Genomic DNA, 26,746 nt, shown 5'->3' with positions numbered 1-26,746 from the left:
TTGCAATATCGTCGAAATACACCACTTGTAAAAGGTGATCACAGATTTAACTTTCGAAACAAAAATATTTTAAAATTTTTATTCATATTTTGTGTTGTGTGCCTCAATAATTATTCTTCATAAACAATGATTGTAATTAGGGATACCTAATGGAAGAAATGTAGAAGGCAAGTAATTTAATTGCGATTGTGCTTTTGGCTATCAGCACAGGGAGACTATGTACACTGATAAGTAACAGTGAATTTGAACGTAAGTAATGATATTATGAAACACATCACTCTGGAAAATTTTAAGAGCATCCGAAGGAAATAAGAATACGTGATCGGAAGGCTGATGACACAGAAACGTCCTTAGACGCAGTACCTTCCACTATATGACTTTTAAAGAGCTCTAGGGTTGTCTGCTGGAAAAAATCCTAGATAGAGTACCTTCCGTCATATCACTCTAGAAGAGCTGTAGGTTATCAGCTTGAAACGGCCCCTAGATAGAGTACCTCCCACCATGTCGCTCTCGGAGAACTCTTAAGTTGTCCGCCTGAAACGTCCCTCCAGCTGACATGTGACTCAGAGGGCTCTAGAATATCTGCTAGGAAATTCCCTACATGGAGTAACTTCAACATGTGACTGTTAGTGAGTTCTAGGATGCACTGCCTACGAACATGTGATTCCTGGAGAGTTCTAGGTTGTCAGCAAGAAATTTCCGTAGCTACAATATCACCCGTTATCCGCTAGAAATTTTTCTACGTGTCATATCACTCTCAAAGAGTTCTAGGTTGTTTGTTGGAAACTACCCTAGGTACAGACAGTACCAGCCGTCACGTCGCTCTCAGGAGAACGCTAGGATGTCTCCAGTGACAGCCACGCCCGCGAGCTGTCGCGCCAGCTGCCTCCACCCCCCATGGTGTTGCGCCTGCCTCGGCCGCAACATGACAAGACGATTTCATTTTAGATTAAATATTAAACAGCGGCGAACGACAAGCATTATTGTAACCCACACAATGAGCTCACAGCTCTCCTCATTGTGTTACGCAGTGCTGTACGTAGTCGCGTGTAGAGTACCGCTTCTATCCCAACCAGCAGCTCCGGTCTCCAAACACAATGAGCAATCTTTTCATTCTCACATAGTTGGTGTTTTTTTCTTTTCCTTTTTAATAGTCATTAGGCACTTACAATATTTAGACCGCAACTCAAAGAACTGTTCTTTATTCATCTTATTTTGTAGCCTTCATGTTGTGCATGCGAGCTGAGACAGCCTTATACAAATTAAATGCATCTATAGGCTTACTCACTTGGGCATCTATCATGAAGGGATACGGGTGTCGAAATGATATGCTTCGACTCTAGACCATGGTAACTTAAACAACAGTCGTCAGTGGGACTTGCCTTCTACTTAATCGAGAATGGTGATGCTGTATTTTTAACGTTCCTTCAGTTTTTATACATTTCATGAGACCTCGGAATGTTCGGCAGGAGTTCTTTACCGTGGTAAAAACCAAAGAAACGGAGTTATCTCTTTAACACATCCGCAACTGCTACTGACCTTGGTCAAGATCGATCCTACTATTTTAGAAATGGAAGGAAAGCGACCATCCGACTCCGCCAACGTGGTCCACATTCATTTGAGAAAACTATTGGAACAGTATTTACCCGGAGGCCTCGGATTCGATTCCCGGCCAGGTCAGAGACTTTTACCTGGACCTGAAGGCTGGTTCGAGGTCCACTCAACCTGCGTGATTAGAATTGAGGAACTATCTGACAGTGAGATAGCGGCCCCGGTCTAGAAAGCCAAGAATAACAGCCGAGAGTATTCGTTGTGCTGACCACACGACACCTCGTAATCTGCAGGCCTTCGGGCTGAGCAGCGGTCGCTTGGTAGGCCAAGGCCCTTCAAGGGCTGTAGTGCCATGGGGTTGGGTTTGGTTTGATTTGGTTTTGGTTGGAACAGTGTCTTATTTGCATACTTTGCATGTATTTGCCGGGAGATATTTAAAAATGTCTAACAGCCAAAATTGGTCACTTTTTTGTACCACCCAGGTTAAGTCTACAGGCGGGAAAAACAACAACTCCATTCAAACTCAGGGTTTTACCTGACAGGAGGAACTTGATCCATCTTTAATAAGATCTGTTGTGGTCATGGTGTCTGCACTACAACTCTGTTCGGATCCAGTCCTCCAATTAGGACTGTAGTGCCTCTCCTCAAACTGTCGAACACATTGTGAGAGAATGTGTTAGACGAGGCAATTCTGGTACCTGATCTGACTTTCTGGATGGAAATACAGAGGTGCTGGAGTGGATAGAGGCCTCGGACCTTAAAACGTAACAATATCCACAGTTTTCTCTTCTTTATGCTTTTGTATGATTTTTAAATAGCTGCCATTTATGACACATAATAAGTACCTTACTTAATAATAATAATAATAATAATAATAATAATAATAATAATAATAATAATAATCCGAGTGAGTTGTCCGTGTGGTTAACCGCGCGTAGCTGTGAGCTTTCATTCGGAGGATGGTGGGTTCGAATTCTACCGTTGGAATTCCTGAAGATCGCTTTCCAAAGTTTCTCATTTTCACACCAGACAAACGCTGGGGCTGTGCTTTAATTGAGGCTACGGCCGCTACCTTCCCAATTTTAGCTTTTTCCCCATCCTTGAGTCGTCGAAAACTTTCTATGCGTTAGTACGACATTAAACCACTAGCAAATGAATAAAAAAATAAATAAATAAATAAATAAATAAATAAATAAATAAATAAATAAATAAATAAATAAATAAATAATCTATGGTGTCAGCTACCGTGTGTAGGCATTTATAGTTTGACAGTATCTGGCTGCTTAACCGTCAATTTCGAAATTCCATTTTTCTCTAGGCCTACTAGAGGGATGAGTTTTTTTAAATGTCCGGTAAATACCGAACGTGTCACGAGAGATCTTTTACATGCCGACATCATACGGCATGGAGTGTCGTTTGGACTACTTACATCCTTAAAAAATCCGACTACACCTGCCGGGCTTGAACTCGATATCTTTGGATCCGGAGGCATCTTTCTTAATGATTTGAGGCAACTTTCCAAACCGTCGACCCAGTCTTGCAGAGGCTAGTTTCCAGATTATTTTTTGGTTAATTTATTGGTTCAAATATAATGTTGTCTTTCGCCAAGAAAATAGTTTCCTCTCTGTTTATGAACTGAAAGAATGTCACCAACTATTAATACCGGTTATATCACATAATATACCTTATCATACTTAGTTCTCCACGATACCCTATCACTTATTTTAACATACAGGTATACCATCTTCAAGTGCTCTAATGGTTATTTGTCGGAAACTGTGGCCTTGTCATTAACATTCTGGTTAGCCGTATAGCTACTGCTGATTACCTCCATACATTTCAGTAGGTACATTGGACGTAATGTAGATAACGAACGTAGACTAAATGGTAAGAAATGAAAGACACTTCCTTTCATATTCAATGAATTCCACGATTTACTCTCACGTTTAGGTTCGAGTTTTGGCATAACTGAACATTTTCAAGTGCCTTAAAATATCACCGGACCAAGCTAGGATAAAACCAACCATTCTTTTATTATTATTATTATTATTATTATTATTATTATTATTATTATTATTATTATTATTATTATTATTAACAAAAACACTGCGACTGAGAAATATCTCGGAAGCGATGCTTGCTTGCATAGCTACAAAATGAAATGAAAACATACATTCCATACCAAAAACAAGAACAGAATTACACGAAAACAAATAGATTACAAAATATATATTGTGCCCTTTTAAAGGCACCCAAATGCGGTGGTCTTCTTTCTTGATATGTGCGCCGGCTGCTCCTGAAAATGACATTTAAAAAATACCTACCGCCTCATGTAGACTCTTCTTCCTCAAGGGTGGTGCGTCCTTCGATCCCTCGGGTTGATGGGCCACACGTCGCTCGGGGGGTGAGGAAATGAACGATGGGGTAAACTAAACTACTAAATGACGGTACCCAAGACTGAATTAAAATTGAAATAAATAAAATGGTTTATTTAACAAAATTTTGCAAAGTGAAAAATGAACGTAAACTGGTGTAAAGTAAAATGATGTGAAATGAAATTAAAATTGAAACAATTAAAGGACCTGCTTTACAATAAATTAATTATCTGCCTTAATAAATTTTGACTGAAGGTCGATTAAATTTTAGTGTTCTGGATTATATCGAACCACTGTCTCCATGACGATGACATGACAACATTTAAAACTGGTCAGAAATACAGCCACATTTGAATGAAGGATTTATAATACCTTGGAAAATGTCATCTCACAATAAATTCAGTAATTAATTAATTTATTAATTCATCCAATTGACATTGACTTTGAGGTGTCTATCAAATATTTAACCCATGTCTAAATTCATTTGGGAAGCACCCAACTCTAAAATATTAATAGAATACACTAACCATGTGTAATAATAAACGAAAGAGGGAAAAATAACACAACCATGAACATGGTACTTTATCCGTTATATAACCTTTGCCACATATTTAAACTACTCGTGGCTGAAAACAAGAGAATTTATTGAACTGAACACCTGAGTGCTACCACCACTCATTTGCTTTGTTAAACCTTATTCACTTAACTGTGATAGTCTGGACGCTTTAAATTACTTAAATTAATTAGGCCAAGTGCCTCAAGTTTACATCTTAAATGAAAGCGATCCCTTTACATCGTTAACTTTACCTAGTTTGCCGCTATCTGCATTTTCATTGCGAACGCGTATTTGTGGTACCAACTCTAGATGGAGGCAGATCCCATCGTATTTATCTGACTCATTTGCGGCATTTGATACAATTGCTTGTTAAAGATCGCTTCATTTGCCTAACTGAAATGTAGTGGATTTTAAGACTTGGTGATTACAAACTCCTTTCTGGTATGAGCATACCACTACTGTGGTTTTGACTATGAACTAATCGATGATCTCTTACCCTAACACATGAAATCTTATTTACACAAATGAACATGTCAATGGAGAAACACTGCTCCTAAGAAATACTGAAATTAAAATAACCTGACTACACCTATTTTATTTTATTTACAGACATCAAATCAAACACAATTCACGTATCTGATTTTAAAATAATACGGTGACAAAATATATACAAAGAAATGATATCATAATAAAAATCTAGATCCCAAAAATCGCTGCCTAATAAAAATTAAAAATTAAATGTGCGCAATGTAGAAATATAAAATATTACCCTGATCCAAGTAGCAAAATTACGTGAATTTGATGGCAATCTTCTAACCTCAGACTAAAATGTCTGGACATGACCTTATTCAATCTTTACGGACAATAATTATTGGTATTACATGTCATCAATGATTATACTTGACTGTCGAAACACGCATTGATCAGTCGCTCTGTTCACAATTTATCTCGGGCTCTCAATTGCATATTTTCCGAGCATTTATTTTCCCTGGAAACTATTTGAAGCAATACAGGCTTTCCGCCTACAACCATAACACATGTCGTCGCATCTTTAACCTTCTCGGTTAAATTATTCATCTCTCAATTCTATTTATTCATCAATATTCTCGACGTAGTAACTCATAATACGGCCTCGCTCGTATCCGGCGGGCGAAATAACTGTGTCGTTCACGCATCCGTTTATACGACGTTATTAATGACATGGTCCAAATATCACATTTTCCATTTCTCAACACAAAACATCAGGGATATTACTATTACTTTGCTCGTTATTTTGATTATCCACCGTTTCACATATTATGAAATATCAGAGCTAACTTATCAATGGCTTCCTGTCACTAATTAATTAACTGAACTAACGAGATTGCCTCTCAAAAACACGGCTATCCAAATGTGTAACCACGTTACATAAAGAAATTAACTCTTGCGTATCAACCAGATCGTCTCGAAATACAAAGTATGAAAGCTACCGGAAACGGTCGTTTGAGTAATGATTACAGAACATGAAATAATAAACTGAATGTGCGAATAGCAAAAATAAACCTTTAAACTAACATGGCGGCATCCACAAAATCAAAGCGTCAACAAAATAGCACTCATTACCACAATTATTATTATTATGATCACTTTAAAAATTTGCACTACACCGTATGTAAATTTCTTAGTAAAAATAGGATTCTCATATGTCAAAATGACTTACTTCAAAAGGAAACTACCCAAGTAACACTCGCTAACACTTATTTATTATTATTATTATTATTATTATTATTATTATTATTATTATTATTATTATTATTCTAATTTTATAATTACCATCCGATCCGTGAATTATTTACAATCCTATCTAAAATTCTAAACTACATTTTTGATCATCGATTGTTCATAATCCTGCATATTTACATAATTACATTTTGCTCATTTACCTTATTTGTGCTGGAGGCAGGTCAGATCCTCCTCCGGACCCCGTCATGATGAATTTAGTACTTCATCTTCAAGCTGATGTTATCCAAGAGATCACACACGCAAACTTGATGCATCTTTACAATATCGTTGCACACGTCCATATTTATATTATCACTCGCATTTTAACACTCCTACGAAGAATATTCAGTGACACTGCATTGAACACCTGATGTGAAGTCGAAAGTCTGGACTCCGCTACCTGCCTGTTGTCGCCTCTCTCTCTCACCCCTCTCAGTTTGTATGTGTAAAGGATTATTGGTTATTCACCTTCTCTGACCGTAACACTGGACTCAAGGTCTTAGTGCGGCAGCATTCCAATTGTGAAAACAAAGTTTTTCTCCCTGTAACAGGCTTGACTAATTCTGCTCCCAAATATCTCACTTGCAATAATAGTTCTATGAGAGTGTGGAAAAATTTAATGTAATGTTCCCAATGACGTGGAGAATTTTATAATAATCGTCCTCCAAAATATGACTTTTCCACGAAATATACAAGCTACACGTGAAATAGGGAAAATGTTATGCAGCTACGTGTTACAACGAGATTCAATGTTCACCTCGGTCCTAGCACTTTAAATTCATTTATGGCAAGTGTTGAGAATATAACTACCATTGTCATTTGTTAATTTAATTGCCTGATTATATCTGCATAATCTAAAGCTGAATAAAAGTTTGTCAAAGTGTTCATTTCGGCTAAGAGATTACTCACACAAATAAATACATTACTCACTCGGATGTCAACTACTGTATAAGACACTGAAGATTCTTACAAGACCGCAAATTCTCACAGGACTGCGATTCACCACGAGACTGAAGATTTCCTACGAGACTGAGATTTCGTACAAGACTGAGGTTTCGTACAAGACTGACGTTCACCACACTGGTGTCTTCGTTTTTGTAAACAGTCCTCCCCCACTTCGAAAATAGTTCTGTGGAAGGGATGTGGCGTATTAATCCTGGACTGATTTATCATGTGTCCGTAGGTTAGAATTTTAGAAAATGTGCTCAAAACATTCCTAGTTTTGGTCCGATTTATGTGTTACATTGCGTTATGAGAAACGATCACAGGTTAATTCATACGACGTCGCGCGTCACTGGCTCTATTTTCTGTCAGAGTATGACGCCTTCCCGCCATGACGGTTCATTTCCTGGGCGATACCACTTTTCCATGTAAAGTTGAAAATTTCTTATTTAACCACTGATTAACCACACATTTGCACTGATAAATCCTTAAATATTGCTTGGAAGTCAAGACACAATATTTCACAGCTAGTTCGGGCACCAAATCGCGAAATACTGGCTGTAGATTCCCGCTATAACAAGATATTAAAATTTGCAATTTTGTGATTGGCTGAGACGTTCGCGCTCTTAATAGTTTGGATTCTTCCACTTTCTGCCAAGGGATGACGGGTATTATTCGTGTCTCTCTTACACTTCTTAGGCAGGGCAAATTGGACGTGCGGATTCACGTGGGAACTGGATAGAAAGTTTCCACTTCTCGTCGGCATCATAAAACATAATTGGACGTACCACTCAGGCTAGCTACTTCCTGTTCGTGCCTTAAGACGTATTCTGTGGATATATTTTCAGTCTGAACGGCGCCTGGCTGTTGCTTTGTGAGACTGCAATCTTTTCCCAGCCTACTGCTGTATTCTTATATGCGAATTATTAAACATTTAATTTATGCATTAATATGCACATTCGCTTATGGGTGCAATATCAAAACAATAAGTTACATGATATCGAAAGGAGATGAATAAAAATGAAAGCATGAAAACAAGAAACAAAAATATACATGGAAATTTAAAAAAAGCTATTTACAAGCAGTACAATCACAATCAATCGCATATACATTATTATTGATAGGGAAAATATCAAGAACATCAGTCCTGACGACTGGGTTTTATAGTAGGATTAACCTGTGTTCGTTTCTTGTCACCTTGAAAGGGAGATGTTTAAATCCATGCAGAATCGAGTCATTCGAAGAAATAACACTATGTCCATTTTAGGGTATATGATATGGAGCTTAGTACTTTTGAATGATGTTGCTGAACACCTGCCCTTTTGTACAGGTACGTCTAAATCGAATTTCTCCTTCTCTCCCTTTTTCTGTTCCTAAAATTTAATCAGCATGAGTGCAAACAAATAATTAGATAAACACACACACACATATATAAACTGGCTAAGATCGTGGTTAGAGCAGTTTCCACCAAGACGACCGATGTTCGAATCCCGATGGGTCTCGGGTTGGAATTTTTACCCAGAATGAGCCAAGGTGGCACATGTGACCCCAGTAATACGTGGGACAAGCAGAAGAAACGTTACATTTGGAACCTCGTCATAATATATGGATTAGAGTGGTTATCGGTATGCCTGGATATGTTTGCCCCCAGTAATTACCCTGATACTTATTTCTATTGTAAGCTGATTGAACCCAAGGGCCATGTGCCTGCTCAGAAAGTATGTGGTTGAGTAGACCCCTGGTGAACTACTGGTGAACTAAGGAATACACAAAGGAGTACAATATTAGACAGTCTTACTTACCACTTAATATAATCTATGATTTTTTAACATTTATAGTATCCACTTGAACGGAAGCAAATGCAAGTGCATTATTTACTGACGAATGTTCCGGAAGGAATTTTTGGTTTTACTATCAAGCTTTTAACTGATAATTACAGCATACCATGACATAACACAGGCGTCCCAGCGGCCAAAATGTGAAGTGGACCTCAATGATGGCGCGTTATTTTCTTACAGCAACAGCATTTGCAAATCGCACACTTCATAAAAAAATTAAATTCATTTTTAAAGAAACTATCAATATTTATGACATGAGAGTGCAATTCGTCACTGCTAATCTCTATTCTCTTTCTTTTGAATGCTCATTTGTTACGATCGGTCACTTGTGAGCGCCGCAAAAGAGATCTATACCACTGAAATGATATATATGATTTTGTATGCAATTATAGGGACCTTGCTTAAAGGGAAGTATATTTTTATTAATGTCGAGGCAAGTGGTGTTTCTGAAATATATACTAATTTCAAAAGGAAACAAGGTAATCATTTAATCATTCAATTATTAATGTGTCTTCAATATTGGTGTAATATGAGATTATATTATTGAATAATACACAATAGCAGGAAAATAGTATATGATTTGCATATTTTCTCAATTTTTAAATTTATGAACTTCACGAAGTCACACAGTTATATTCTAAACTAAATCTGTCTTCACATTGTTTTACATTTCGCTGCACTCCTGTATTCTACTCACGGAACATATCTCCACGTTCAACTGTTGGCCAATTGTAGATTGTTGTGTAAAATGCCTGGAATTTATCTGGAACATACCCTTCTAATTTCTTTATGTCAGCAATTTTTTCCGCACTTGTTGGCACACATGTGTTATATGCAGTTGCAGTCAATACCAAGACGGAATGTATGCATGATAGTACTTTGGAAACCGGTATATAACGTTCCAATCACAGTGCCACGAATTTTACTTTTGTATTCATATTCAAAGAATTCGGACGCCGTAAATGATTGTTTCAGATCCCTGGGCACCATTCTACTGGCACTCTCCAGAGAGAGGTTATTCTTTATTGCAAAATCTAGGTCACCAGTTTTTGAATGCAAGAATATCGCTTGTTGAAACTACCTTCACTTGGAACTTATTGACTTTTGAACTTGCATTCGTGATCATAATTCAACAAATCGCTTGTTATGATACACTCTATCCACTGAACGAATTTTTCTCTTCACTACCATGAAGTCCCTATCACAGGGAATGAATGTCCACGTATTTGGAAATAATGATTAATAGTGAGGAATCGCTCTGAACCTGCCAAAGCCAGGAAAAACCTTACAATGGTACGATTCCTATTTTGCCCGGGGCAACCATCTGAAAAGACTCCGACTCGTTGGCTGAATGGTCAGCGTACTGACCTTCGGTTCAGAGGGTCCCGGGTTCGATTTCCGGCCGGGTCGGGGAATTTAACCTTCATTGGTTAACTCCAATGGCTCGGGGGCTCAGTGTTTGTGCTGTCCCCAACATCCCTGCAACTCATACACCACACACAACACTATCCTCCACCACAATAACACGTAGTTACCTACACATGGTTGATGCCGCCCACCCTCATCGGAGGGTCTTCCTTGCAAGGGCTGCACTCGGCTAGAAATAGCCACACGAAATTATTATCTGAAAAGACATGCAAATATTTAATGTTTTTTTTCGGGATGTTGTTATGATGAAATCTAATAAGAATTAACACACCTCATTTGGGGTCTTCTTTGCCGTTCCTTCATGGTAAACGTAGATTTTTGATTCACTGGTCTTCAGGTTAGTGTATATTTGGTGTAGTTGGTAGGTATAGATTTTGTATGAAGTCAATAGCAATTCCTGCTACTTCCTCTTCATCAGTGCATTTCCCGTTAATTTCACTAATGCGAGAAGAGAACGTAGCTGCCCGTCTCTTGTGCACGACGAGTTCTGCAGCAGCTGTGTCATTAAGCATTGTATTTTTCATTTTAGTTAACAGTTCTCCACATTTGCCATACGTTTCAACCTGTGGTTTTCCGAAACAGATCGAAAATCTCTCCCTGAATATTTACAGAATATACTCGTATTTTACAGCTACTCTATGTTGGGAAATTTCACTTGAAACTGTTCATACATAATTTTTACATTAAACTGTTTGTGCAAATAATGGCGCTCTCGAGAGCCATAGTGGGTTACTTTTTGCGGATAGGAGTTAATATGTTCAGCAATAGCATTTATTTCTCTACCACTTTTCGCATTGCCTGAGCGATTTTTACATCTTTGGTTGGTAGGCGACTTGCCACGTGCGAGTAATTTGCTAATCCTTCGTACTCTCATGTTCGTCGCGCCATGCATGCTTAGGAATGCTTGCTTACATACCTCCATTTTTCCGGTACTACAATTCACAGAATACCTGAAGTTTTGCTGTCTAGGTTTATTATTAGAATCATTCTCTCCTTTTCGCGAACGTCTTCTTCCAATACCCTCGACAATAATCAGCCCTTTGAGATAACCGTCTTGTGCATTCTTTGAATCCATATCATAAAAAGGTGTGAAAAACACTATCCTTGTGTTTTCATTAACATTTTCGAGAACATCTGTAAAGTGAGATAAATATTCTATGTGAACAAGCAGTACCAGCATTTTGCTTGTTACTAATTAACGCACAAAATGTACTCGTACATAAAATCTATCATGGTTAGCGTACCTACTTGCAATCATCACCAATTTGTTTCTTTGGCACTGAAGTTTTCGCATTCCTGCCCTTTAGTACGCGGCCTTTTAATCTTCTCGTGTTGCTATTCCTCATTCCTCACTCCCTTCTTTCGTTTTAATGTCCCCCAATCTCGCATTAATTCATTAGAAGACATGTTGCACGATAATAAACTACATACGGATGACTGTCTTCGCGCGCAAAAGAATCTGTGCGAGAGCTCGTTTGTCACTTATTTCGCTTCTGCCAACACTGAGTATAGAAACAACACTTCTCCAGGACAAGTGTTCTTTCTGTGCTCACTGTAAATTTTGCCGGTCCAAAACTCCCATATCGAGGGCGGGGCAAGTGTTATTTTTCTCATCAACCGATAAAGCTATCCTCACAGAACAGTGCTGCACCTTTAACTCAAAACCGACAATTTGTAGTCAAGTGTTTCTGAAATCAGCGATTCAATTTCTTCGGCTATTGCTAACCTGATGCAGCCTTTGTTAGGCAGACCCTCTAACGACGGTGGGTGGCATTTGCCGTGTACTGCGTGTTATTGTGGTGGAGGATAGTGTTTTGTGTGGTGTATGAGTTGCAGGAATGTTGGGTATAACACAACATCCAGTCCTCGAGCCAAGGGAATTCACCATTTTAAGATTAAATTCCCCGAACCGGCCGAGAATAGAACCTAGGCCGTCTGAACCGAAGTCCACTGCGCTGACCATTCAGCCAAGGAGCCGGAAATTTGTATCGATGATCGTGTAATGTTTGTTGGTGAAGAAGAAATAAATGGGCAATTCACCGCAAGTAACCTTTCTGGAAGGACTGGACTGATCCATTTTGGTGACTGAATGATGATCATTTCTAAATAACCAAGCTAATAGAAACTGGCAGAATCGAAACACCGTATCATAGAGATCGGAGCTGAGACACATCGGACAGGGTCATTTTTTAATAATTGAGCGTGAAGCGGACTATTGTTTAATGCGACTAAAATTTATATCACATGTTTTATTATTATTATTATTATTATTATTATTATTATTATTATTATTATTGAAACTTTACTTAAAGAATTGGATTGCGTTTACTCCTGAGCCGGTATGGAACACTGGAACGTCAGTAACTAAATTTTATTTGTCATAGCTTACGTGGTTGCAAGGAGAAAAGTAAATACAGAGGTAGAACGAACTTCTTTGTGAATCTTGTTTTGTGTGCGTGCAGAATTCTCCAGTCGTCGGTTGGGTTGCCCGCAGGGAGATGTTATTTATAACAAAGGGTCAAAGGGCGCTAGACTATTCATGTCTCATTTCCGCCAGCCTCTTCCCTCTGGGAGTGGAGAATTCATTGCGGCTGATGGTGTTCTTACCAACTTTTACTTTTTTAGTTTGAATGTCTGGCCCATGTATCTACCTAGCTTGGGTTAGAGAAAAGTTGTTCAGCTGTATCATTTCGAGAAACACCTTCTAGGATCTTTAGAATGCGGGTGGTGGAGTACACATGAACATATTGTGTCTGGAAAGATGATTATCATAATGTTGCTGCTCGTACTGTTACATTCTGTAAGATATTTGAAACATTTTCATCGTCAGCCTTGTGCACTTGTGTGTTCTGTCTTTAACCTGAATCAATGTGGTCTCTGTATTGGTGTGTACATTTGTAATTGAGATTGGGAAGGAAACGGCCGTGGCCTAAATATTTGGTACCATCCTGACATTCGTACGCCTGAAGTTGAAGTGGGAAATAACGGAAAACCACGTCTAGGGTTACCGAGAATGGAGTTTTGACCCACGCTTATGCTCCGTTGTATTTCTTGAGGTTAAGTGCCTCCTGTTCCAGCCTTTCACTGAAGTCGTAATTTCCTGGTAGGGCCGGGAAACGAACACACTCCAGCTGAGTGAGAAGCTCCCTAATTAATTGTTACGCAGTGAAGCTAATGGGTAGTGTGGTCTTGTATTTAATGTAGTATATATACACGAAATGTTTAGGATGTGGAGATAACCAGATCAATGTACTTACTGTCTGAAGCTCCGTTTGTAGATCACTGGCATTGTTAGTCTCTGGATCTCATGGTCGCGGGCTCATACCTGGCAAAGTTAATCGAATTTTTGAAGGACGGCGAAATGTCCAATCGGCACCTCATGTCGCACGAAGTCGGCTTGTAAAAGTTCTCTGTTGAAACACTTGGTGATAATCCGACAAAATCAATTAAAACTTATCCACAGGCATCGAGTGAGTTGGCAGTGCGGTTAGGGGCGCGCAGTTGTGAGCTAGCATTTGAGAGATAGTGGGCTCGAACCCCACTGTCGGGAGCCCTGAAGATTTTCTATGTTTCTCCATTTTCACACCAGGCAAATGCTGGGACTGTAACTTAATTAAAGCCACTGCCGCTTCTTTTCCACTCCTAGCCCCTTCCTAACCCATCATCGCCGTAAGACCTGTCTGTGTCGGTGCGATATACCTTAAAGGCAATTGGAAGAAAATTAGCCATAGGTCACCCAACAGTGTTCTGGCTTCGAGAGTAAAACAGACCGTCGCAATTGGCATGCAGGTAGCCTAAATTCAGTAAAATCAAAATGCCTGCACACAGTAGCCGAGGCCCATTATTATTATTATTATTATTATTATTATTATTATTATTATTATTATTATTATTATTATTATTATTATTATTATTATTATTATTATCTATATGTCGTTGATAGCTTTACCGTGAACAACGTTTCTTAAAGTATGCAATCGGTACATCCAGCACGGTGGAGATGGGGTAGCAATTTGGTGAGTTCCCTTCGACAACTTGCCTTTTCGAGAAGCCAGTGGCTATCACACTCCGCACATTAAAGTGAGAGGAATAGGGTCGATAAATAGGAAAACTAATGCAGGGTGAGTATGGTTATTTGTTTCACAAGTTAGAAATAATATATTGTCGTAGAGTCAGAAAAGATCGCTATATAACGATGTTGTGAGATAAATACTGACCCGCAGTACGTAAATGATTAAGAACGAGAATTCTTTAAAACGGATCATGCAATATTGAACATTTTCGGGAAGTTCTAGGCTGAAATATTTCACATCTCGGTTCCTCCAGACACAATGACAACATGTGAAAGTAGTGGAAAGAGAGCATGATTGCTGTTAGGAACAGTTTTTCATTCCCTGGGGCTGGGCTGAGTGGCTCAGATAGTTGAGGCGTTGGCCTTCTGACCCCAACTTGGCATGTTCGATCTTGGTTCAGTCCGGTGGAATTCGAAGGTACTTAAATACGTCAGCCTCGTGTCGGTAGATTTACTGGCACGTAAAAATAACTCCTGCGGGACTAAATTCCGGCACCTCGGCGTCTCCAAAAACAGCAAAAGTAGATAGTGGGACATAAAGCCAATAACATTATTTATTACCATTCCCTGGGAGTTGAAGTGGAGAATCTATTAAAAACTATGTCATGAACGGCCCAGTTCTTTTCTAAGTTCTGTTCCGGAGTGCACCACTTTCTAGAAGCTCAAGCCTACTGAACTGGGATATACTGTACATACCTACAGACCATGGCGACGCGACGTCCAGTATATATTATCTTGACAAGTGGAAAGCAGTTTTAATAAAAGTTACCAGGGTATCAACAGCGTCTCCACTATCAATGATATCATACACACCACTGTGTTATTTAAGAAGTAAAACTAGTCATATCGATCGAGCTGGTTGTGCCGTTAGGAGCGCACAGCTGTAAGCTTGCATTTGGGAGATCGTGGGTTCGAACTCCACTGCCGGCAGCCCTGAAGATGGTTTTCCGTGGTTCCCCATTTTCACACCAGGTAAATGCTGGGGCTGTACCTTAATTAACACCACGGCCGCTTCCTTCCCACTCCTAACCCTTTCCTATTCCATCGTCGCCATTAAGACCTACCTGTTCCGGTGTGATGTAAAGTAAAGAGTAAAAAAGTTCAAAAAAATTAAGCCCTTCGTAATTCTCGTAGTGCATTAATATATACAGTAAAGTTCGCTGTTGTGAACACCACGAAGGAGCCGTGATAAGTGTCCAGATTTCACAGGACGTATTTACTCTGTAGTGGTGATAAAGTGTTTAGCATTGTTTTCTGATTAGCGGTTTCAGACCTATCGAATGATTGAACATGGGTTGAATACATCAGTTTTGATTCAAACTGTCTGACTTTATTTTTACCAGTAGTTTATTAATACCGCTAAAGATACCACGTTAGCATGCGAGATAACACGTCGTTCCAGGAAAATGCACAGTATATCTACTGTGCAGAAAGTATGCATTAAATGGTTTGAATCATGTCATATCATACTGAGAAAACGATCTGGACTTTCTATACTGACAAATGCAAGAGGGAATCATTATCACGCAATGATGTCAATAGGTGTCCGTTCTGGTTCATGTGTTGTGTTAGAGCAGTATTGATGAACAGCAATACGCTATCCAACGTCTTCCCTAGCAGTTTGGCAGCGCGTACACCATTTATTACAGCATGGCTTGTTTGCCTGCTCGCCGTCTTATTGAAGGACGTCCGCTGGAAACCCATCTCGAGTTTACAAGACTGAAATGGTGCATAGAATTATGTAGCTGGAGGAATTGCAAAATATTGTGTTTATCTGATGGACATATTCTTGCCAAAGGACAACTTGACAACGGCGTTTTCGCGAATGCGCTCGTAGAAAACATACCGTATGTATACAGGCGTTATTGGATATGTCAATAAATTAACTCGAAGGAGTATCCGTGCCAATATTACGTAATAATAATGTTATTGACATTACATCCCACTAAGATGCCGAGGTGCCGAAATTTGGTACCGTGGTAGTTCTTTTACGTGCCAGTAAATCTACTGACACTAGGCTGTCGTATTTGAATACCTCCAAATACTACCGGACTGAGCCAGGATCGAACCTTCTAAGTTGGGGTCAGAAAGCCAGCGCCTCAACCGTCTGACCCACTCAGCACGGTTACCAATATTACGAGTATTCATTATATCACTATATAATTTAATGATTAAAAATAGTCACTCACTCACTAAAAAGTGAAAAGGAAGATACATTAATGTCTTCACGGTAAAGACTTAAAAAGTTATTAATTTGAAATTTCAGAAACAGGGACAGTCTGGAAGTTCAGTAACATTTTCTAGCCCATTGCTTGACTGATCCGGAAAACATGATCTAACGAACATATTTTATCCGGTGTACGATGCAAAACCATCCATGCTCAGTCTTGCAGTCCGAACCTCGGGACATATTTAAGCAAGGAAATGCCAGGTCGCGTGTATCGGCGGCCACACGTGCCTTCCTTAGAATTATCAACACGGTATTTCTTCCGTGACCATTTGATTGCCAGATTTGTAACCCATTGAAAGTATCTTGAGCATGATCAAACGGTAAGTGAAGTTGGCTATCAAATAGTTATGAACATTGAATACGAGTTAATGTGAGGATGGTTATTCGATGCCCACGCGAGTATTACATGTTGAACAAGCCGAAGGTATTTGATATTTTCTGCATATCCTGTGCCCATCGCAGTGAAATGTTACTTATTTCTTCCCATTGTGTTAAGATGTTCTTTTAAATGTTCTACGAATTCCATAGTGCCACTCGAGAGTGTTTTCTAGCTAATAACACGCGGCTGATCGCTAAATAACAGCATAAATTAAACCTGTTGCTGGTCGGGTAGCACTGCCAACACGTTAACTCAATAATTTTATCTTCTCTCAAAGATTTTCCAGAAAGTTTAGAAGAAATTAAATACTGTATTTATTTCATGTGCCTTTGCTGGCAGGACCTAGTGTTTGCAGTGCACTATGTCTTCTGGTATGGGCTAGAGCAATTTTGTTACTTTCATTGATCTGTCTCAGCTTTATCCTTGGCTTTGACAATATGAAAGTGACTGAGGTATGAGTGATGCTAGTAATGCCATTCCTTCTGCAGCCAGTCCCTGCTATGAATGGTGTGAAAATATTGCTCATAGGGTCAGTTGGTGCTTGCATTTCAGTGGGCTTGGCAGACTGATATGTACTAGCAACTTCTGACTCGGTGAGGAAAGCAACGGGAAACTACCTCACTCCTCATTTCCCTAGTACGCCTCTTCAGTGATACCTAGGCCATCTATGACAGCTTATGGCGGAACTGTTGAGGATCCAACCAGCCTTCGGGCTGAGGACTAAACATACATACATTTATTTCATAGTTAATGCTCCATGAAAGGTTATCCAATGTTTGAAGAAAAATATTTCCCGCAGTGTTAGCAGTTTTAGCTAGACCAAAGTGAAAAAAATTCTACCCACATATTGTAGTTCCAGGGTCCAATAGAAAAAAGAGGTATTTCGAACTTTACTGTCTAACTTCATGGAAATCAAGGATAGAAACATCAAAATGCATTAAATGTCTATTAAACACAAAGTGCCGAGCTGAGTGGCTCAGACGGTTGAGGCGCTGGCCTTCTGATCCCAACTTGGCAGGTTCAATCCTGGCTCAGTCCGATGATAATTCAAGGTGCTCAAATACATCAGCCTCGTATTGCTAGATTTATTGGCACGTAAAAGAACTCCTGCGGGACTAAATTCCGGCACTCGGCAAGCATAGGAAAATGAACACATCGAATATTGTTCTAATGGACTAAATATCCATATGTGGCTGGGAGGCGTGACCAGCCTTGAGGACAGTAATAGGTACGTAGAGCATTGGGAGATTGACCTTTTGCCCAAACAGCCACGAATTTATAACTTTAAAAAGTGTTTCATCAAGTGTATATACTCCATAGTTTCATTTCATTAAATTAACATTTTTGACTATGATAGTATTGCCCTTAATGTATGACGATTAATATAATTTTAATTTCGTAAACATTAATTAAGTAATTTTGGATACTATAGGTATATTTTGTAACTTCCAGTGCGTTAGTGGATTTGCATTTTGTCATTAAAAAAAAATTGCTTGTGGCTTTTGTCGCACCGACACAGATAGGTTTTATGGCGACGATGGGATAGGAAAGGGCTACGAGTTTGAAGGAAGCGGCCGTGGCCTTAATTAAGGTACAGCCCCAGCATTTGCCTGGTGTGAAAATGGGAAACCACGGAAAACCATCTTCGAGGCTGCCGACAGTGGGATTCGAACCCACTATCTCCCGGATGTAGGCTCACAGCTGCGCGCTCCTAACCGCACGGCCAACTCGCCCGGTGTCATAAAAAATGGATTCTGCAGTTCACTGTTACGTTTTCCTATACTGTCGACTAGTTTTGGAGTAGTACCTACAGTATAGCATAATTTTAGTATGATATATCCAAACACGATATAATGTATCACAATAGTATGACGACTATTGAGGCTTCTCACGTATTGGTAAAATGGCTTGGTGGGTTGGTTTTTCTTGTATATCAAGGGCTATCATCGAATGCTATTAAAATATGTTGTAAGAAAAGAATCCTCGTTAAGTATATAAACATAGTGAGATTTTAAATAACTGAATTTTAGAATTATAACACCGTTTAAGGGGATAATTTAATTGTAAATATAGTGAGGGCCATTTGTTGGTAAGGTATAATTTGTTTTGCGGATGTGATTGGCGTGGAATGAATTATTACGTGCCATGCATTTTGACGCAGTCAGGGATAGCCTACCATAAACCAGTAGACGTAAAGATCGTTTCTCATCGAACGTTTATTCAAGATTTATTAGCTTAGAAGTTGTTCCTTGAGTTTGACTAGATAATTAATACGTTATATATGTCAAAAATACAACTCATACTATGTTTTCTTCCTCGTATGTGCATATAAATTATAGATGTATTGAATACTAATCAGTTAGCCAGAAACTTCTTTCACAATAAAACATATTTGCGGAAATAAAACATATGTATTATGGTCATACATTATTCATGTTTCATAAATCATTTTCATTACCAAATGGAATATAGTTTATGTAATTAGTAATGTAGAGGTTCTGTTGAAAATTTCAGGTGTGGAAAAGAATACCACTCCCATTCAGTATCTTGCTCCACAACGGTTATAAAGAGAGGTAGCTTTGAAACACGTTCCCAAGAATGAACACGAGAAAAGCTGCCACATGGACATTTTGTGGTGTATTCAATATTCTCGACGTTTATAGTTTTGTTTCTAAAAAAATATTAAATTTATTAAGAACTCAAAGGAAAGATGGTTGGCTGTTTTATTCCTCCGTATTGGCAAAATGGAAATGCATTACTTTTGGGCCAATTGCTTTCGTAATACGAAATTCTGAATGTTAGACAAATGTTTATTCCTCAATTGATATATATCTCCATACATTCTCAAGGAAATACTATCCCTAATAACCTCCTTAAAGGTCCGAACTTATTTCAAAATTATCCTGAGTGAATACATTATAATATAAGGAAAACGAAACACTATGGATGAGATAGGGATGTCTTAAAATCAGTTTTTACAATAAAAATCACATGAAAATCTGTAATGATCTGCAAATTACGTTCTGGCACTTGTAACAGGGTGTGCACAAGAGAGCACCGGTGAAACTCATATGGTTGTGGTGTAGGCGTTCAGACAAGCGGTCACTCGATGTGTGGTGCCATACAGGTGTTGAATGCCGTCCCTAGGCACATTTTTGCATTCCTTCTCTAGACTGTGATTACTGATTAGATTTTGGCAAGGACCATCGCAATTAACGACACTGGAGTAAATACCGTCCCAGATAATTCCACACATGCCATACTGGCAAAAGTTTTGGTGACTTCACAGGCAATGGTAAGTTATTTTACCTTGTAGAGGCTGTCGAACTATGGATTTAGGGTTCCATTTGGTATGCACGGGAAAAAATGACAGAAAATGGAACTGGAAGATTTCGTGGACATGTAGGTGGGCTGGCAATGAACCTTGCACAAATATAAGAAACATTTTGAAAGCATATCTCATGGCTGCCCTCATTGCATATGTTGGATCCACATGACGTTCCATACACCAGATAGTTAGGAATGCTTCGTGTCCGTGTCACTGCAGCCTGGACTCTGGAGTGAAGCCGTGACTCGCCCAAGAAAGCAATGTGACGCTAAAATGGTCACAATCTCTGCTCCACAGAAAATGTGATTGACGATAGATTGGTACTGTAAGGTAAACTCGTGTCCTCGTCCCGAAGTGGTGCAGCACTTTATCAGGCACACCCCTAATGGAGGTAAACTGCATGTACCATTGTAACCACATACCAGCCTTCTTGCCATTCTTAGAATTCTGGAAGTACTTGTAATCGAACCAGGTCCTCCTAGGTTGGTAGCTAATAGCACTAACCGTTACGCTACGGAGGTGTGCGCGATAGATCGGTGTCGATGTTAGTTTTTTTTTTTTTTTGCTAGTTGCTTTACGTCTCACCGACACAGATATGTCTTATGGCGACGATGGGATAGGAAAGGCCTAGGAAGTGGAAGGAAGCGGCCGTGGCATTAATTAAGGTACAGCCCCGGCATTTGCCTGGTGTGAAAATGGGAAACCACGGAAAACCATCTTCAGGGCTGCCGACAGTGGGGCTCGAACCCACTATCTCCCAATTACTGGATACTGGCCGCACTTAAGCGACTGCAGCTGTTAGTTTGCACAGAGGACACAGTGACTGTAGTCCACCTGCATTTTATCGCCTCAGAATAACCATAAGTATAAATTTAATGGGGAAATTAATGAAAACTACATCAGTGAGTACATACCGTGTAAGAGAGTTCCTTCAAGTTTTGTTCAATATTAGTAGACTTCAACGTGGGACCCATTTGTTGCCCTGCACACGTCGATTTTATCAGTAGGTTTTACTTCATGTAACAGTTGCAATTTATAGGGGCGCAACTTAAGTCTTACTTACTCCTAATTGTAGACTACGTCTGACCAATGACTTCTTCGGGATCCGAACACACGAAGCATGGATCTGTTCAACAACATCTTCAGAAGTTCTCGGTCTACCTAGTGATTTTGCTTTTAAAACACTACCGGTTTCCTTGAAAGACTTTAGCCAATAACAGATAGTTTTGCTGTAGGTGGTTCACCACCATATTGACGTCTAAAATTACGTTGCGCTGTTATAACTGACTGTGTTTTCACAAGCCAGATAACACACACTACCTAAATACTGGGAGTTGTCTACAATATCCATCTCCTCATCTCCAATTCTTAGATGAACAGTTGGAGAGTTTCTACTCATCACCAAGCCAACTGTCTTCGTTTTGCTGATTTTGAAAGCAAAGGTTGTAAAAGCTTCATGCCAGAGATCTAGTTTAGTTTGTACTTCCGCTTCTGTCTCACCCCATACCATCACATCATCAGCAAAAACCAGGGCATTAGTTGTTGGATCCTTTCTCTTAACCGCTTTTAAAACTTCATCCATTATGATTATGAAGAGAAGTGGTGAAAGACAACTTCCTTGATGGACTCCAGTGTTCGTTTCAAACCAACCTTACCTTCCATCCTGGACCTGGACACAACACTTGGTTTCATCATATAATCGTTGTACTCGTGCTATGATATCATCGGGCACTTTCTTATGTCTCAAACATTCCCATATATGCCTGCGTGGTACATGGTCATATGCTTTCTCGATGTCCAGAAAAACAGTTGTAAGTGATTTACCTTTCCCCCAATACTTCTCATAGAGCATTCTGGTGGCAAAATGAGGTCTATAGTTGATCTATGAGGTCTAAATCCATGTTGTTCCTCCTCAAGTGTAGGTTCAACATATTTTCTAATCCTGCTCTCAAGGATGGATTCGTAGATTTTGAGGCCATGTGACAGCAGAGTTATACCTCTGTAGTTGGTACATTTCTTTTTATAACCTTTTTTCAACAATGGGATGATGACTCGTTGCTTCCAGTCATTGGGTATTACATTCTCTTTCCAGATTCTATTTAGTACCCTGTACATCCATTGTTGACCTTCCTCTCCTAGTGCTTTGATCATCTCAACACTTAATTCATCTGATCCAGTTGATGTGTTGTTTTTCAGCTTAGATATTGCTGTCTCTACTTCGAACCATGTCAGATTAGTGGTATTTGTGCTGCCAAAATCATAAGGTTCGTCGTCTAATGGGGTGACATTTTTATAACAGTTCAGCAGTTTCAAAGTGCCTTTGGAACTCCTGTAATATTTTGGTCTTATCCCTAGTCACCTCACCATTAGGAAGTTCTACAGATTGGATAGATTCATTTTGAGTTCTTCTATTCTTAACAATACTGTATAACAGTTTTTTATTTCCATCTTGCGTTATTTTGGTAGTCAGAACTTCCTTGCATTTCTGCTTTTCAGCTACAACCAACCGTTTGACGTGTAATTTTTTCTTTCTGTAAAGTGACAACTTCTCCTCTATTTCATGTTGATCTCCCCGCGTTCTTGAGTACAAGGAGCAATTCCTTGGAAAGAAAATATTACAGGAAATGCTACTAGTTTAACATTCCAAATCTTCCAGCATCATCATATACAAATCCACACACAAGTTAAGTATTTCCAGTCCTTAACAGTACGGCTTAAGATACTATAGGTTGAGCTTACTACTAGCTTAACATTACTACACCGTCATATACAAATTTACAAATACCTTAAGTATTTCAGAATTTTACACTATGATTTACAGTAGATTGAGCAGTCCAATGCTATTATCTTAGCATTGTAAATAGAGAACGTCCATATACAAATTCACACATACTTTAAATAATAGAAATGCCTTAATACTACAATATATTTAGAGTGGGTTGAGTGTTTCATTAAAATATGACACCACCACATAGAAATTTACACATAATTTATAAAATTTATAGAATACTGGAGTCTATTCTTGAAGTGTCTTACATTTTTGGGAAAAGGCTCTAAGAAAGCTGCAGGTAAATGCATTACAATAATTTCTCCGAATCAAAAACGAATATTTATCATAGTTTTCTGCGATCTACCTTTTACCTTATACGAATAATCTGTCCTGCTTATGTAACCGAGTTTTTCTAGTCGGCTCTTCAACTCTCCCCAAGGTGGCTTTTTCGCGTAGGCATTATACATGGCACATAACCGTGTTCGTTTTCTTTTAGTCCCCAACGTCTCCCACCCAAGTTTTTCTACCATACTTGTCACATTACTTCTAGGATTGAAATAGTTAAGCACGAATCTTGCAGCTTTTCGCTGTACCATCTCAAGTTCCTTAATGAGTCCTGTTTAGTATGGATCCCATACGGCTGCTCCTTTTTCCAGGACTGGCCTAATGAGTGATATATAGCCCTGCACCTTCGCCTGGGAACTGCTGCCCTTATGCTCCCTCATCACGAAGTGTAAGGACTTTCACGCTTTAGAAATTGCACTTCCTACGCAAGTGTCCCATTTTAGATCTCTGTTTACGTGGATTCCTAGGAACTTGCATGAGTCACTCTCTACAAGTGTGTCCGATCCAAGACAATATTTAAAGTCCCCTTGCCTACGTTTCTTTCCCATTCTTATGAGACTGCATTTTCGAGAATTTATATTTTCATTTTGTTATCGAGTGCCTACTTATGAAGTATATTTAGATCGGCTTGAAATAACCTATTAATTGCCAGCATCCTGTATTCTTGTGTATATTATCCAGTCTTCTGCAAACAATCTGTATTCACTTCGAATCTCATTCGACAGATCGTTGATACATGCCGTAAATAGGAGTGGCCATATAACACTATCCTGTACTACTCCCGAAGTTATAGAAACTTTGTTGGAGTATTTCCTACCCAGCTTTATCCTCTGCGTGCGGTTTGTCAAAAATTCCCGGATTCACAGAACCACCCTTTTATCAATACCTACTTATTTCTAATTTTTGGATCAGAATGTCAGGTGACTACCTCAAATAATTGATTTAGCAAAATCAATTACAATAGCATCAACTTACACACCTCTATCTAATGACTCGCTAAAACCTTGAAAGGGCGACAATATCTGGCTCTCGCAGGAGAAACCTTCCCTAAAACCATGTCGACGGCCATTAATGCACGAACTTTTCTCCCATTGTTCCCATAAATATTCTGAAATGAGGTGTTCCATTGTTTGCATAGAATGGACGTAAGGTTAAAGGGTCTATAGTTGTCCGTTAGCAGCCTGTTGCCCCCTTTAAAATTCGGGACTACAGTTGCTTTCTTCCAGTCATCTGGAACTTGCGTATTGTTGAGAGACACAGTAAACAGTAGTAGGACAAGCTTTTGAGTGGTTAGGGCGTGTGTATTTGCAGAGTTTCGCCCAAACGTGCCATTTGGGCTCATCAGTTGGATTGACACGTCCCACCAAGACTCTGCTTAGCAGTGGCAGACCAACTATTTTGGGGGGCGGGCGAAGCCCGCGTTGCAATCGTGATAATCTACATTGCCTTCGACATGCTATTAGTTCTAAGAAGAGAAAGATAGCAGGGAGGAGTGGGAGTATGATACCACAGGAGTATCTGAATGTCCCCATGCTCAGCAGGTTACCAGGCCAGATGTGGTGATGGGTATCAAATAGCGGCGTAATCGGGTAATAAGGGTCAGGACAAATTACTGTACACTAAGTTTGAGTGCAGACTCGGGGTTCCACTCTCTTGTCGTTGCAGCCAATCTTATGTGATTGTTGTCCGTGTGCGCTTCTTGAGGTGCAGGTCGGCAGTTTTTCCCTCGCGTTACTGAAACATATACATAGAAATACAAGGAAAAGGAAAACATATTATATACAGTTTATATACAGGTTTCTTTGTGTGTGTGTGTGTGTGTGTGTGTGTGTGTGTGTGTGTGTGTGTGTGTGTGTGTGTGTGTGTGTGTGAGAGAGAGATGTTTGAGTGGTGTTCGTTTGAATATTTTTTTTTTTTTGGTGTGGTTGACGCCTTAGAAGGGGTGGCTGTATAGTATTTGTTTTGGGGTGGGGTACTTTTTGTATTGGTCTGGGTCGTACCTTCCAACACTCCTGATTAAGGGATTGATTCTGTTGCCCCACGCCTTGGCGCACATTCGTAGCGTTTGCTTTCTAAGGTGGTGTCTTATAGAGCGAGTGTTTGTTAGAGTGCGTTGGTCCCTTATTGCCGTTCCGTAAGGGAGTTTCGCCGCTGTCCGCAGGCATTTGTTTTTGTATGTGCTTGAGGCTGATAATGTTAGTTTTGACCGTGTATCCGCATGCTGGGGCAGCATACATGATGATTGGCCTGATTAGGACTTTATACATGTTGATTGCTACCTTGGTGTTTATACTGGATTTACTGTTTAGTATGGGGTACAGTTTGACAAGCCTTATGTAAACTTTTCGCCTTAAGTCTCTTACATGATGTAGCATCGTTAGCTTTTTGTCTAGGATTATCCCTAGATATTTAGCTCTTTCGTGCCATTCTATTTGCTTGTTAAATAGTGTCAGTGGTTTGATGTTGGCGGGGTGGTATGTGCGTCTGTTTTTACGTGAGAACATCACTGCTTGGCACTTATCTACGTTGACTTTTATGCGCCATTTAATGAGCCACGGTTCTAGTGTGCGCAGCGCTACCTGGAGCCTCTTTCTAGTGCATAGTAGCTGAGGGTCCTGGACGGTAATTGCTGTGTCGTCCGCGTAGAGGTACGTGGTGGTGAGCTCCGTTGTCGGCATATCATTGGTATAAAGGACAAGCAGGATCGGCCTATAGTGAGCCTTGGGCTACGCCCGCTCTGATGTTTCGCGTACTTGATAGTGTTATGTACGTCTACTTGAAATTTCCTGTCTTTTAAGTATGACTTTATTAGCTTTACATAGCCAGGATGGAACTCGCAGTCAATCAGCTTTGCCAACAGGCATTCATGCCACACTTTATCGAAAGCCTTTTGTATATCTAGGAATACCGTTGACAGAGCAACTGCGTAGTTTCGCCATGTTAGCAAATAGGGGTTGCTAACCTGCTAAAGGAGAAGTGAATTTTCCGGTCTCAAAAATATGTACTCCCCATGTAGACACAATTTCAAAAATGGCTTTCACGGCCCCAGATCTTACGATCACGGGAATCAAACCAGCTACTGTGTGGTTAGGCCGTGTGTGTTTGCAGATTTTCGCCCAGGCGTGCCATTTGTGCTCATCATTTGGTCTGCTACTGCTAAGCAGAGTCTTG

General features: G+C 39.6%; 1 long non-coding RNA gene across 1 annotated transcript in view; it reads left to right on the top strand.

Annotated features, from left to right (window-relative positions):
- The window catches only part of LOC136863294 (uncharacterized), a 375,222-nt gene that overhangs the window by 278,839 nt on the left and 69,637 nt on the right, over nt 1-26,746 (top strand). The gene's annotated exons all lie outside the window — the stretch shown is intronic.

This window comes from Anabrus simplex, chromosome 2 (assembly GCF_040414725.1).
Source record: "Anabrus simplex isolate iqAnaSimp1 chromosome 2, ASM4041472v1, whole genome shotgun sequence".
Classification (NCBI taxonomy): Eukaryota; Metazoa; Arthropoda; class Insecta; order Orthoptera; family Tettigoniidae; genus Anabrus; species Anabrus simplex.
The sequence above is the reverse complement of the archived record's forward strand: the minus strand, read 5'-3'. Positions and strand labels throughout refer to the sequence as shown.